The 14,678-nt window shown below is 42.0% G+C and overlaps 1 protein-coding gene and 1 long non-coding RNA gene across 8 annotated transcripts in view; one reads left to right on the plus strand and one right to left on the minus strand.

Annotated features, from left to right (window-relative positions):
* Positions 1 to 9,021, minus strand: part of Kdm4c (lysine demethylase 4C) — a 206,503-nt gene extending 197,482 nt beyond the window's left edge. Inside the window, exon 1 of one of the 5 annotated variants that reach the window (XR_008213975.1) lies at positions 8,891 to 9,019. The gene's annotated coding sequence lies outside the window, so the exon portion shown is untranslated. Of the gene's footprint in view, positions 1 to 8,559; positions 8,861 to 8,890 lie in introns of those variants that run through there. The other 4 variants (XR_008213976.1, XM_052718457.1, XM_052718458.1 and 1 more) reach the window with 4 other exon arrangements.
* Positions 9,022 to 9,191: 170 nt separating this feature from the next.
* LOC128097759 (uncharacterized) overlaps positions 9,192 to 14,678 on the plus strand; it is a 42,586-nt gene continuing 37,099 nt past the window's right edge. The window contains exons 1-2 of one of the 3 annotated variants that reach the window (XR_008213977.1): positions 9,192 to 9,367; positions 10,681 to 10,886. This is a non-coding gene — a long non-coding RNA (uncharacterized LOC128097759). Of the gene's footprint in view, positions 9,368 to 10,655; positions 10,887 to 14,678 lie in introns of all 3 variants that reach the window. The other 2 variants (XR_008213978.1, XR_008213979.1) reach the window with 2 other exon arrangements.

Here is a 14,678-nt window from a genome sequence, read left to right on the forward strand (position 1 = left end):
AATAACACAGACAATAAGTAAACAGCATTAATGCAAAAAAAAAATGCAAATCTCATCTTAAGAGGGAAAAAAAGCAGCTTTCATCTTTTTTGTTTGTTTGTTTGTTTGTTTTTGAGACAGGGTTTCTCTGTGTAGTTTTGGTGCCTGTCCTGGATCTTGCTGTGTAGACCAGGCTAGCCTCGAACTCACAGAAATCCGCCTGGCTCTGGCTCACAGCTGCTGGTGTGCACCACCACCACCCACCCAACCCAGCTTTCATCTTAAAGGGAATAAGAGATAGTTTATTCTGGAGCAATTTTGAGTGACTGTGGCCCAGGAAACATAGATTTAGGTTATCCTAAATTCCATGTTCCAACATAGAAGCAGTCTCATGGAGTTTTATAGTTTTACAGAACAAAGAAATACAAATCAAGGCAAGTTTAAAATCGATCATTGGGTACATCACAGAGGTAGTTGCAACAAGATGAGGGAAGCTTTTCTATAGGCCCTAGAAGCTATTTGATGACATTCTTACCATTTGGTTGGTAAAAGCTAAATTAATAGATTCCAAAAGGTTTTTATTTATTACTCACAAGATGTTAGTTCTGGCACAAACAGAAGGTAGTGGCTACTGGGTGCAGATGACTAAAACTAGTCTAAGATAAGATAAGTAATCCACAATAAGGTAGCTACCCTCTGGGCCTGCAACATTCCAACCTCTCTACAGTATTGAAATTCTAATCAGCCAGTCCCTGCAGACAAAGCTGCCTTTCACAAGTTCTGATTTACAATAGTAAGTACTAAGAAGATGCAGCACCAACAGGGAGAGTTCCTGTTTCAAAGTAGGTAAAAGAAGGCGTTTCAGACAAATAAAATCCAGTAGATGCCTGAAGGAGAGAAATAAACAGATATATATCTGGAAGAAGACTATTTCAGGCAAGGAAGGAATCTCCTTAGGCTCTGTTCTTTAAGAGATAGTAAGGAGGCAAATATTGAAAACAAGACAGAGAAGGGTGAGAAAGAAAAGACTAGAAAAAGGAATTTGGAGTTTATCTTAATATGCCAGGAAATAATTTTGGACTCCTTTCCCCTTAACCTCTCCAGTTCCTGGAACTCAAACACTTTTTCACACCATTCATGGAGATAATAGCCCTCTCTCTAAGGTTACCTATTCTGGGGAAACTGGGAAAAAGAAAAAAGGAAAGAGATGATGAAGGAGGGAGAGCACCAAAGAGGCGATTCACCCAAATCTCGGTGAGACAAAATCGAGGCTTACATACATGGTGGGCAGTGAGATGCAATTAGATTGCCTATTTGTATATTCTGGAGAATATTTCGTGACAAAAATGAAAAAGGAACAAAAGTCAACATTTCTGAACTGTGGCTGCAGATATAGCTCAATGGTAAGATATTTGCCTAGCATGCAAGAGGATTGAGCCCCAACATGCAGGCAGGAGGGAGTAGCTCTGGGCATTAGCAATAATTCCAACACCTACAATTCTAACACTCTGGAGGCTGAGGCAGTAAGATCATCAATTCAAGACCAGCTGGAGCTGTAGAACAAAACCACGCCTGAAAAAAAGAACAAAGGAGAGGGGTCCAAGTATGGGGGCGCATACCCATATTTCCTGCACTACGGAGACTGAGGCAAGAAAATCACAAGTTCAAGATACTTCTGAGCTACATAGAGTTTAAGACCAGTATAGTCAATAAGACCCTGTCTTTGAAAAAACAGCGAAAAAGAAAAGAGCCAGGCCTGTAAACCTGCCTACTCTGATGACTTAGGCAAGAGAATCACTATGAGCTGGAGGCTACATAGTTAATGGGCTATATGAGTGCCACAGTAACCTCGGTCACACAGAAACATAAGACCCTGTCCCAAATTGCTTCCACATTGGAATACAGAATTTGGGGTAACCTAAATCTGTGTTCTCAGGCCATGGTCACTCAAAATGGCTCCAGAATAAACTATCTCTTGTTCCCTTTTAAGATGAAAGCTGTGTTTTTTGCCGTCAACGGCATCCCATAATCTAATAAGTGCTCTAACACATTGTACATATTACTCTTTTTTTTTAATGTATGCAGAATATACCACTCAGCAAAAATAAATAGAACAAATAATGGGCTGTTAGCCAAGCACAATTTCGGTACTCCAAAATGTCAAAAAAATTAATCAACACATTCATCAGAAAAGGAGTTATTTGGCACATACTTCACTCTTAGAGATAAGAATTAGTTTAATTTCAATATCAAAAAATTTCATGTAAACAACCAATAGTAATCTCATAATACCATACCCCAAAACTCTCTGGAAGACGTAAGAATCAAAAGAAAATTTTCAGTTGTTTTAAGACTATACTAAAATCTCATCTAAGTTATTAAAAGTAAAGGCTATAGCAAGAAAATTTAACAAACAAACAAAAAAGTAATACTGGGGGATGGAATGATTGCTCAGGAGTTAAGAGCACTGACTGCTCTTACAGAGAACCTAGGTTCAATTCCCAGTACCCACATGGAAGCTCATGACTATAACTCCACTTCCAGGGGATCTGACACCCTCATACAGACATATATGCAGGTAAAGCACCAATGCACATAAAAATAAATCTTTTTTTTAATTAAAAAAAAAAAGCAATAGTGGTAATTCCTTCAACCCCCTACCCTGTGACAAGGTCTGGCTCCATAGCCCTCATCACACTGAACTTGAGATTCTACTGATTTAACCAGCCAAGTGCTGAGATTACAGCAGGAGACCACCACCCATCACAATCAGCTCTGGGGGCTTTGCTTTTTCCTCCTTCTAGTTCCTACACTTTCTAAAAGACATGCATTTTATTATGTCTATTATTAAGTATATTAAAATCTATCTATTGTTTTATGCATTTTAAATCTTTTCTCCTGTTCACAAGTGCAACCAATGATTCACAGAAGAAAATTTAGAAAATGCACAAACACAAAGGAACAATTTACCAACAACTTCATTACCAAAAGTAAATAACCACTATCAATGGCTATGGGGAAGCAAGAAAACAGGATGATTGCTTAAGACTTTAACAGACCTACTTTATGGCAAATGAGCAGAGCTAAAGAGAAACTGACTTGAAGAGACATCAACTCCAACTGAGCTGTTTGCCTCTTTTATTTTATTTTGTTTTTGTGACAGGGTCTCTCCTATGTAGCCCAGGCAGGCCTTGAGCTAAGTCTGATTTGACCTGTAACTCCTGATTCCTCCTGCCTCTACCACCCCATCACTGAGATTACAGGCCAGGAATGTGCAATCAACAAACCCTCAATTCTAGCAGAGATTTCAGAAAGGGGGCAAGGAATTAAATTGAATAAAACAGAGGAGCACTGAAGTCAAAAGGAGTAAGAACAAAGTATCAAACCCATCCTTAGAACTAAGGAAACAGGTGGGTGTAATGAGAAACGATGGGCCGATCAAAGCTTTACAAACTACAGACTAAAACTACAGGCTGGTTCTACAATGAAGAAAGGCTAGAAGGTGGAGCAAGGAGGATAAACTTCTTAAAGGGCTTATTCAGGCTGCGTGGAGGGGATTAGACCCAGCTATATTCATATGGAATATGAAAGGCAATGTCTTTTCAGTGTATCAGTTAATTCCAAGGGGCAGAGAGGGAAGTGCATAGAGAAACTTTGGGAGTTAGGGGATTGAAAAATAAAAAGGAACTATGGCACTGAGTCTGTCTCACTTTAATGAAACCTTATACCTGAAGGACATCATGAATTATGTGTCAGCTCCCTGTCTAAACAAAATAACTGTTGCTGTTATTTTGTTTCATTTAACACTATAATTTTAAATTTATATTTTAGGACTCAAAACATTCTCTATAGTGGCAAAAACAAAAATACAATTGTATGCATAAGGTCCTAGGTTCTATCCCCAGTACTGCAAAAATAAAAACAAAACAATGACTTTATACAATACCTCCCAAGAAATTCAGATGAGAAACAGGGCGAGTGAAAGGAATAGTGGCACAAGCCTTCAGCGCCAGCACTCTGACGGCAGATACAGGCAGTTCTCTGGGAATCCAGGCCAGCCTGGTGTACACAGTGAGTTCCAGGCCAACCAGAACTACAAAGTGAGACCTGTCCCCCCAAAAATAGACAGCTGAATCTTGAGGTAGATTGATTCTCAGCTTTCTCAGGAACCTCCACTCTTAATTCCATACTGGCTGTACCAGTCTGCACTCCCACCAGCAATGAATAATCCTTTCCCTAGCAGCATGTGCTGTAGTTTTACTAATCTTGGCTACTCTGAATGCATTAAGATTAAATACCCAAGTAGTTTTAATTTACATTTCCCTTATGACTAAAGATATTGAGCATTTCTTTAAGTATTTCTCAGATATTTGTGTTTTGTTTTGTTTGTTTTTGATAATTCTCCGCCTAGTTCTGTGTCCCATTTTTAATTCTTTTTTTTTTCCTGTACTTTCACTTTTCTTGGGTCTTTGTACAGTCTAGACACTAACACTCTATCATATGTATAATTGGTAATGATCATTTCCCATTCTCTAGCCTGGGATAGATATGCCCAAATGATAGTACCTTTGGCCATACAGAAGCTTTTCAGTTTCAAGAGGCTCTATGTACTAACTGCTGATTGTAGAGGCTGTGCCATCAGTGTTCTGTTCAGAAAACCCTTCCCTGTGCCAATGAGTTCAAGATATTCCTGACTTTACCTATCATATTCAGGGTATCTAGTCTTCTGTTGAGGTCCTGAACCCATTTAGAGTTGAGTTTTGTTTGGGAAAATAGATATGGATGTTTTCATTCTTCTACATGCAGCCATGCAGTCCGACCATGGTTCAAGATGTTTTCTTTTCTCCAGTGTGTATTTCTGGCTTTATTATATAAATTCAGTTGTCTGTCCACAGGGATGTGGAATTATGTCTGGATATTCAATTCTATTCCATTGAGCGACATGTCTGTTTTTATAGCAATATCATGTTGTTATTATTACTATAGCTCTGTAATATAACTTGAAATCAGGGATGGTGCTACCTCCTTGCATATACCCAAAGGACTCTATTTAAAGTGATACTTGCTCATCCATGTTCCTTGCTGTTCTATACATAATAGACAGAAACTGTAAACAGCCTAGATGCTAATAAACTACTAGAATGGATAATGAAAATGTGGTACATTTACACAATGGAATATTACTCAGTTGTTAACAATGAAACATAGTGTTATAGAAAGATAACGGGGAAGATAGACCAGGAAGATCAAATGGGTAGGGAAATAGAAAGGCAGGATATAAGAGGTAATGGGGGAGAAACACTGAAGGCCTTTTGAAAAACCATATGGAAACCTCTTACTTTAGAAGTTTCCTAAAAAATATATATCTATGAAAGTAATCTAAACGGAATCATCATATAATGGGGAGACAATACACCAACTACACATCGTATGCCACAAACCCCAGTACTGGAAATGGGTTACATCTTTTTGAGTCAGCAGCCAAATGGGCCTCACAGACATGCCTGCAAAACATCACAGGCTAGGGGCTGGAGAGATGGCTCAGAGGTTAAGAGCACTCACTAACTGCTCTTCAAGAGGACCGGAGTTGAATTTCCAACACCCACATGGCAGCTCACAACTGTCTGTAACTCCAAGATCTGACACCCTCACACTGACATACATGCAGAAAAAACACCAATGCACATAAAATAAAAATAAATAAATTATTTTTAAAAAAATCACAGGCTTTGCCAAAGCTATTGATTACTCAACACAACCTAATGGTAAGGCCCTAATGCTGAAGACACCACCTACTTACGTCATCAAACATAGAGAAATTGAGCTGGTACCCAAATAGAAGCTTTACCCCAGCTGAATAGCATTCATGGTGCTATAAATTACTTGGCATGCTACCAGAGAAGAAAGTTGATCATCAGCATCATCCATCTACAAATCCTGTAACCTACAACAATGACCTGCCTGCAAGGTATACTAGTGTTATTGGAGTAACCAACCACATTTTTTTTATTCGATTTACCATGAGATGGAACCCATATGTGACACTGCTTAAGTGACCAAGCACTTGAAATAGGTCATGGACATAGGGGAAAATCTACTGTGATTCTGATAAAGGAACATTGCAATAAAATGACTGCTAATGGCATATTGCTATACTCATAAATCAGTACTTCACACAACCCTCATCAGAGATGTATCTTGCAGTAGACAGTAATTAACACAGAGACCCACAAGTGGACAATGTGCAGAGAATGAGAGACTTGAAAGACTCAGGGTCTAAATGAAATATCTTCATCAAACTCCTCCATCCCCAAGTCTCAAGGATCTATGCAGAAGAGGAGGTAGAAAGACTGTAAAAGCCAGAGCCAGGCACAACAGAAATGACATACATGAACTCATGCAGACTGTGGGACCATACGTAAGACCTGTATAGGTTCAAGCTAGATGAGGTACCAGCACTGAGAGGGATAAGTGGACATGGAGTCCCACCCCTAAGCAAGAAGCTATTTGCAATGGATACCTCCTGGGAAATCAAAGTCAGTTTTCTGCAATGGAGTGTCACTGGATATATCAACCACACTCTAGGGCAAGTCTCAGACCCAGAAGTAGTTGGCCATGATAAAAAAGGATCTCTCTCTCTCTCTCTCTCTCTCTCTCTCTCTCTCTCTCTCTCTCTCTCTCTCTCTCTCTCTCTCTCTCTCCTCCCCCACCCACCCACCCACCCACCCCCAGTGTGTGTACTTTTGTTTTATTTGGGAATGTTTTGTCTTATTTTTTTGTTTTGATTTTTGGTTAGTTGGTTGGTTGGTTGGTTGGTTTGGGGGTGGGGGTTGAAAGAGAGACAGAATATGATGAAGAGGGGTGGAGAGATCTGGAAGGAATCGGTGCAAGGAAAAAAACATGAAAAATATGATCAAAATATATTGTATGAAAAATAAATAAACTTAAACTTAAATAAAAATGAATAAATAAAAAATGGTACTTACAGAGGAGCACCAAACGTTAATATATAATAAAAGAAGAAAATTTTTAAGGAAAGACCTGCATTACATATTGACCTTAATGACAGTACAGAATGTACCTATTTTATCATTTAACCTTTAATAAATAATAAATAAATATCAAGGGCATAACTACAAGCAGTAAGAAATACTGCTAACAGAAAGTAGGGCTGGAAAGGTAGGTTGGTAGGGTGTTTGTCTACCAGGCACAGAAGCCTTGACTTCAATCCCCATCATTGAGTCAAACAATGGTAAGTAATCCCAACCCTCAGGAAGTAGACCCAGGATCACAAATTCAAGGTCACCCACCAACCCATGTGGGCTACTAGAGACAGTCTCAAGACAAAGGGAAAGGATGCAGGGCTGGGGTAGTAATTAAGTAAGTTTCCTAGTAAAACAAAGCAGGCCTGAGTTGAATTTTGTTGTATTACCGATTTTGTGGAGAACTGTAAACATTATGTGTAAACTCGTAACACAAAAATGGGAAGGAGGGCCTAAAATTCTTAAACAACTAGGCAATACATTGCAAAACAAAGCATAACAGGTTACTACTAGGCCAGCAAGCTTCAAGAAAACTTAACTAGTGATTACGCTACATAGTTTTAAAAAAACAAAAAAAAACAAAACAAAAACACGACTTTTTTCTTTGTTTCCAATCTTAGAGACTTAAGGTCTTCAAACGCTAAGCATGCACCCTACCACGTGAACTATATTCCCAGCCTGAAACCGTAAATTGTAGAGAGTAAATAGCCAGTAGCAGCGCAGAAATGTGAATACCAGGAATCCCTGCACTGGGAACACAGAGGCAGGTGGATCTTCTTGAGCTCCAGGCCAGCTACCATAAGAAGTTCCAGGTCAGGCAAGACTACACACAGTAAGACCCTGACTCAAAAACCAAAAAATAAAATTTTAAAGCCACTAATTTTTAATCACCACGCTTTTAAATTAGACTATTAATAACCGTTGCCATAGAAGCAGTGAATCTCCCCCCCCCCGCGCGCCTTTTATAAGTGCAAAATTCAAGTGGGTGAAATTGGGCAAAGATTGGTGCCAACCCAAGTGGATCGAGCCTATCAAAAGCCTCTCCCGGGAACCGACTGCAATTCTAACTCAAGCAGTGCTGGATAAATTACCAAGTGTGAAAGACTGCATTGAGTTTTTAAAAAAAAAAAAAATGAAAAAAAGTTTACCAAGTTGTCTTTGAAAACACCTAACCAAATGCAGTACGCGCCAGCTTGCCCAGCTCAGCCACGCCGGCGGCTGCCTCCTGGGTCCACTACGAAGAAAGCATCCGAACTGAGCCCAGCTGCTATCACTGCAGAGCAGAGAACACCCAGTTCCAGCCCAGGCTAGCCCGCCTGCCTTCCCCGCAGCATTCCCACCGCACAACACGCCCTGTGCCTGGCAGTTCCCATGCCACAGCCAATCGCATTTATTAAGCGCCCACTGTCTACCCCGCATCATGGCTCCTCCGGGAACTGCACAAAGAAATGGCCTCAAGACGGAGGAAAGGAAAAGGAAAAGGTCATCGTGCCGGGGCCAAGAACAAACCCGAGTGAGGGGCGGGCTACGTGCTAACCTCGCGGGTCGGGGCAGCCGGACCCAAGGGAGGCCCGGAGGGCGCACAGGCCCGGCCTTCCCCGTGTCGGCCGCAGACGGCTGGGTCGGCGGCCCAAGGCCACCCAGGCGGGGCAGTCCGGAGCAGCAGCACCTTGGTTCGGCTCCCGGGAGGTCGGCGAGCGAGCTCCCGAACCCGGAGGGCCAGGATGGGCTGTCACGGCCGCCTCCTCCTGCCTCCCTCCCAGCTGACGGCCGTGCACCGCGGAGCGTCCAGGCCCGTGCGGCTGCCCTGCCGACACCGGCCGAGGCCGCCACTCCTGCCGCTCCGCCCGGACCGAGAAAGCGGTTACCTGCGCCGCGGGCGGAGGCCCGGACACCACCCGGATGAGGAGAGGAAAGTGCGGCCTCCCCGGAGGCTTTTGGGATCTTTGGAAGACTTGTTCCGCACTAGGTGACAGCTGTTCGCTGCGCACGCGCACCGGGCGCCGCCGCGGGATCCCTCCGCCGCTCCCCTCCCTCCCCCGGCTCGCAGGCCGCCGCCGCCGCCGCGCAGGCTAGCTCGGCCTGCGTGTGGGGCACGCGCCCTCACGTGACCGCGGGGCCGGGCGCTCTCCGGGTCACGTGGGCTTCTAAACTGTTTAAAGGTACCCAGCACCTACCTTAGTGCTCAGACTTCCGCTCCCTGCTAAGTCCCAGGTCCACGGAGTGTCCTTCCTTTGGCCCTGGGGACAGGCGCGTCTGTCCTTTCTCGAAAGAGCAAAACAGTGAAAAAGCAGAAGGAGCAGGTGCACAGATCTCATCCCGAAGCAGTCACTGGGTTCCCACAGGTCTGGACCTGAAATACTACCGGCTCCACCAGCCTGCCTAGACTCTGGATTCGGGTCTCAGAGCCAGGATGACTGATTTTTACAGAGAATCCCTGTCGGGGCGGGGAGGGGGGGGGCGGGGGGGAAGTGGGGCCGAGAAAGAAAGAAAGAAAAAAAGAATTCAAAGCTTGCTGAGCATTGAGCATAGGCACAAGTCTATACTCCCAGCACTTGGTAGGTGGATCTCTGTGAGTTCAAGGCCAGCCTGGGTACAGGTCAGCTGGAGGTACATAGTAAGACCTTGTCTTAAAAAGAAACAAAGTCAAGGAGCAGGTCTAGGTTAAAAATAACAGAAAAAGAATGACAGATCCTGGGTTTAAAAAAAAAAAAAGAAAGGAAGAAAGAATTCAACTGTAAAGGCATTATAAGAGTAGCTGGGCGGTTGTGGAGCACGCCTTTAATCCCAGCACTGGGGAGGCAGAGCCAGGAGGATCTCTGTGAGTTCAAGGCCAGCCTGGTCTACAAAGTGAGTTTCGGGGCAGGCTCCAAAGCTACACGGAGAAACCCTGTCTGGAAAAACCAAAGCGGGGGGGGGGGGGGGGGGGGGTGGGGGGGGGGGGCGGGTGAGAGAGGAAAAGAAAAATATGAGATGATTTTTTTTAATTAATTTTTTTTCATTTATTTTACATCCTGCTCGCAGTTTCCCCTCCCTTCCCTCTCCCGTCCCCTCCCCCGGGTTTTATTTTATTTGTTTTAAATCTAAATAAAAACCTGGAGGTGGTGGTCCACGCCTTTAATCCCAACACTTGGGAGGCAGAGAGGCAAGATCTCAGCGAGTTCGAGGTCGGACTGGTCTACAAAGTTCCAGGACAGTCAGAACTGTTACACAGAGAAACCCTGTCTCGAAAACAAAAAAACAAAACAAAACAAAAAAAACCTGCATAAAATATGCATGGCCAGTCAGGAAGGAAGCAAAGGAAAAGAAATAGGACTAAAGGAAGCTGTCTGCTGTGTTAGACTGGAAACCTGATACCGTAGAGTAAAAAACCTGGAGATCTGAACTCCAGTTCCTTCACACTTGCAGAAACAGAATATTGCACATATAGCATTAATTTAATATAACAAATTAAATTCTCCAATTTTAACCAGAATTTTCCAATTTTTTTCCTGAATTCACTTAGCATTTTTGAAATAATACTCAAAAGACCCCAAGTTACTGCTTGGGGCTTCTTTTATGGGACCTAAAGGAAGGAGGGACTAATAATAATAATAATAATAATAATAATAATAATAATGTCTCTCTTTTGAGGGGGAGTGTTTGTTTTTTGAAACAGGATCTTCCTATGTAGCTGTGATGGCCAACCGTGTTTGTCAACTTGACCACATCTGGCATCAACTAAAACCCAAGCAGCTGGGCAACTGGTGAGGGATTTTTTCTTTCCCTTGGATAATTTCAAGCGGGGAGACCCAGTCCAAATCTGCTCAGTCCATATAAAGGAAGAAGAAAGCTTTTGCTTTTTGCCTGCTTGCCCTCTTGCCGGTAAGTCCTGCTATCCTGCTGCTGAGGCATTAGAACATACTTATTCAGGATTTCAACATAGCCTGAAAACCAGCTGAAATGCCCAGCCTCATGTACTGTCAAATACAGAGACAGCCATTGTTGGACTAGCCTGCCTGTAAGTCACTTTAATAAATGGCATATATATATATATATATATATATATGTGTGTGTGTGTGTGTGTGTGTGTGTGTGTGTGTGTGTGTCACACACACATATTCATTCATTCATTCATTCATTTATTCATTCATTCATCAGTTCCGTTCCTTTAGAGAATCCTGAATAATAGAGTAGGCCATGTTGGCTTTGAACTTAAGGTGAGCTTCTTGCATCAGTCTCCCAAGTACTGGGTATACAATCTTGAGTCACCTTGTCTAGCAACTCTCAATTCTTAAAATGTCCCTCTGCCTGTAAATCAATCCTGTCACTGAACTTGTGAGTCACAGCCTGTTCTGAAACCAGATCTGACCACCTGTTCGTTCTCAATAAGCCAATTAAAAGAGCAAAATTAAAAATGAAAAACAGAGAAAATTGATTTATTTGATGTGGCCACATTGGGAAGAGGGACAAAGAGAATTAGTGAATCCCCCAAGATCTCCGGAGTCCTGAACTGAGATTAAAATTTAAATAGAAGGCCAAAGATATGCACATCTAAGCAGTCCCAGTCAAGACATAGCCCCACCCACCATTGTCTGAGCTTCACTCTCACCCAAAGAGGCAGTCTGACAAGTTGCTAAACTATGAAATCTCTTTCCAGGAAACAAGACCCCCCTCTGCCTGGTGCCTTTTCCTGATCTTAGCATGAGATTCCCATTTCTTTAAGGTCCATTGTTTCAGTAGTCTGCAATTTAGATTGAGAGACAGTGTCTCTTTAGAGTATGTCAGTTCTGTCTGGCCTATTACTCTCTGTTGAAACCTTGCTTTCCTTCCTAAGGCCACCAAAAACTGCAAAAAATGTCCCTAACTGCTGCCTTAGGTGTCTCCAATGTGGATAGGACCTGAGGAGACACAAGAAGCTATGCACTTCTACTTTGCTGCCCCTCATATACTGTCTAACCCCGTCAACATGTATCCACCAGGTAATGGTCCACCAAGCTCTCTGAGTGCCCCAGAGGTTCCCTGTCTGCCTTCACGGCTCCTGTGACATAGTGTCATCCTCAGCGCCACCTGGGTTCCATACCTTTCCCTGAGAGCTTCCTCATGAACAATAGAGACAGCCTTTTTAAAAGGGGGAAGAAGGAAAGATTTGTTTCAGAAGACTAGAGACCATAAGATTGTTTTCTATTGTGTGCATTTCTTCATGAATTGTATTCCAAATACATGTGTGCAAAGATGGCATCCTTAGCAGATCTCTCCAAGCCTTAGCACCTGCCTCCTCCTTGTAAAATTACATTCTGAAGGTATTAGCTCTTGATAAAAGCAAATGTTGAAAAACAAAAAAACACATCTGGCAGGTAGTATTCATCAACATTTCATTAACATCTAGAACAATGGTTCTCAATCTTCCTAATGCTTTGACTCTTTAACACAGTTCCTCATGCTGTGGTGACCCCAACTGTGGGGTCGCAACCCACAGGATGAGAAACACAGATCTAGAGCAGTCTTCCTTATTTACATCTGACACACAATTCCCAAAAAGTTCAACATAGTGGGACAATGTAGTGTTGGTTGTTGGCATCACTAAGCTGAGTATTTTAGCAAAAGGAGAGGTTCCTTTAGGATTCTCAACTTTTCTTTAAGATTTTCTGACATTAATCAGGATTTTGTTTGGTTTTATTGAGCATAGCATGTAGTCCAGGCTAGTCTCAAACTCTAAATCATCTAGGCTAATCTTGAACTCCTGATCTTCTTGCCTTCACTTCCCAAGTGCTGGGATTACAAGCATGAGCCACCACAACTGGTTGGTTTTTTAATTCAGTTTCTTCCAAATGTTAATATGCAGAGGGATTTCCTAGTTGAATCACCAACATTGTTAAACTAGCATAGGCCTCTTCATTCATTAGTCCATGAACTAATGCTTACTAAAGAAACAACTGGCTACAGAGAAGACAGTGTAGGAGTGACAGACTGACTGACAGCTCACTTCTAATACTTTTTCAAGGAAGGCACATGTGAATTGGGTCCAAGTTTGTTTATGTAACTCTTTTGGTTTATTTGAGACAGAATCTCCTGTAGTCGAGGTTACCTTGAACTTGCTATATAGTTAAGGATATCCTTGACAGTCTGCGTCTACCTCTCAGATTCCTGGGACTGTGAGTATGTTCCACCATGCCCAGCTCAATGTATAGAAATACCTTGTTCCAAAATTTGCTATTAAGATTCCAGAATCAAGCAGCTGACCTATTCATACCACTCCCTAGAATTGACATAATGTTGACTGGGTGATGACAATTTTTTCTTACACAGTCAAACCTGGAGATGAGTTTGTGGTCATGAGTCACTTAGGTATCCACTAGACAAGTGGACTTGACTTTGGAGAATTTATATGGTGCAAAAATATCTTCTGCTATTCTTTGTTCTGGTTTCTTGTTATTTAATGACTACAAATATTTGCTTTACTGGGATAGTCAATGTCTGGAGTGGACGTTTTGAGGTTCTTGGCCCCTTGTTCAAAGAACTGAAACAACGGCACACAGAGATTGCAATGTCGCCAAGAAATGTTATTCAAAAGCGAAGTAATAGAATGCATCAGAATAACTCAAGAATGACAGCAGGCCACATGGAGTGAGAGAATACTCAAGGGTCACAGTCATTACCTGGGGCTTCTTTTTATGGGATCTAAAGAAAGGAGGGGCTGGTTACTAAGAGGTATAGCATGGGCAGTTCTCTATTTTGATTGACATATTTGAGTTATATTACCTTTTCTCTACTGTGCATGTCCCTTCCTATGGAGCATCTAATTATAACCATGTACATGTCCAATTATGCACAGGTATAAGATGCTAAAAATTCACTCTGAGGACAGTTTGTTTTATGACACACTCACCTAAAATTAGTTCATGTCATATCAGCCTCTTTCCCATCATACCTTACCCAGATATAACTAGCAATACATTTACATATAAATTACCCCAATTTGATGGATGTTGGGGGAGAAGAAACTTATTACCTTGTTTGGAGTGGTGTATGTATGTGGCTGGATTGTAGGTGGGAGTTTTAGGTTACTGCCTGCATTGTTAGGAGAGGGCTTTGAATACACAGTACATGTAAGTGAGGATCTTAGGCTGAAAAAGTGAATTATAGAAGAGAAGCTTGTGCAAGCAGTCCCTATGTGTGCCTGCCTCAGTTGATCATGGTATGCTTGTAATCTTAGCATCTGGAAGATAGAGACAGAGGGATCAGGAGTTCAACGCATCTTTAGCTAAATAATGAGTGAGTCTGGGGCTATACCCTGGGTTTCATGAGACCTGGTGTCAAATAAATAAAATAATAAAATGAAAGTACTTAAAAACTGAAGGTGCACATGCTTGACAATCCTTGTTGCTCATTAACTCAGTAAATGAACATTCATTTTTCATTTTTTGTCTGCTTTATATCCTTAATTATTCAGGCTAGTGGTGATGGATATTTAAGCAAAGTGGACCTTGCCACAAAGTACCACAATGATGCCACTAGATTCCCCCACACACACTGGCAAAACCATTCCTACTGACCTAATTTCATTAGCTATATTTAAAACATAAGAGGATTATCTGCCTAACAGCTGTATTGTTTTAATCTTCTTTATCCCTTGTTATTTTCACTTTGGAAATTGTATTTTATTCTTGTTTTTTT

Source organism: Peromyscus californicus, unplaced genomic scaffold (genome assembly GCF_007827085.1).
Source record: "Peromyscus californicus insignis strain IS unplaced genomic scaffold, ASM782708v3 Scaffold_5__1_contigs__length_169319896, whole genome shotgun sequence".
Classification (NCBI taxonomy): domain Eukaryota; kingdom Metazoa; phylum Chordata; class Mammalia; order Rodentia; family Cricetidae; genus Peromyscus; species Peromyscus californicus.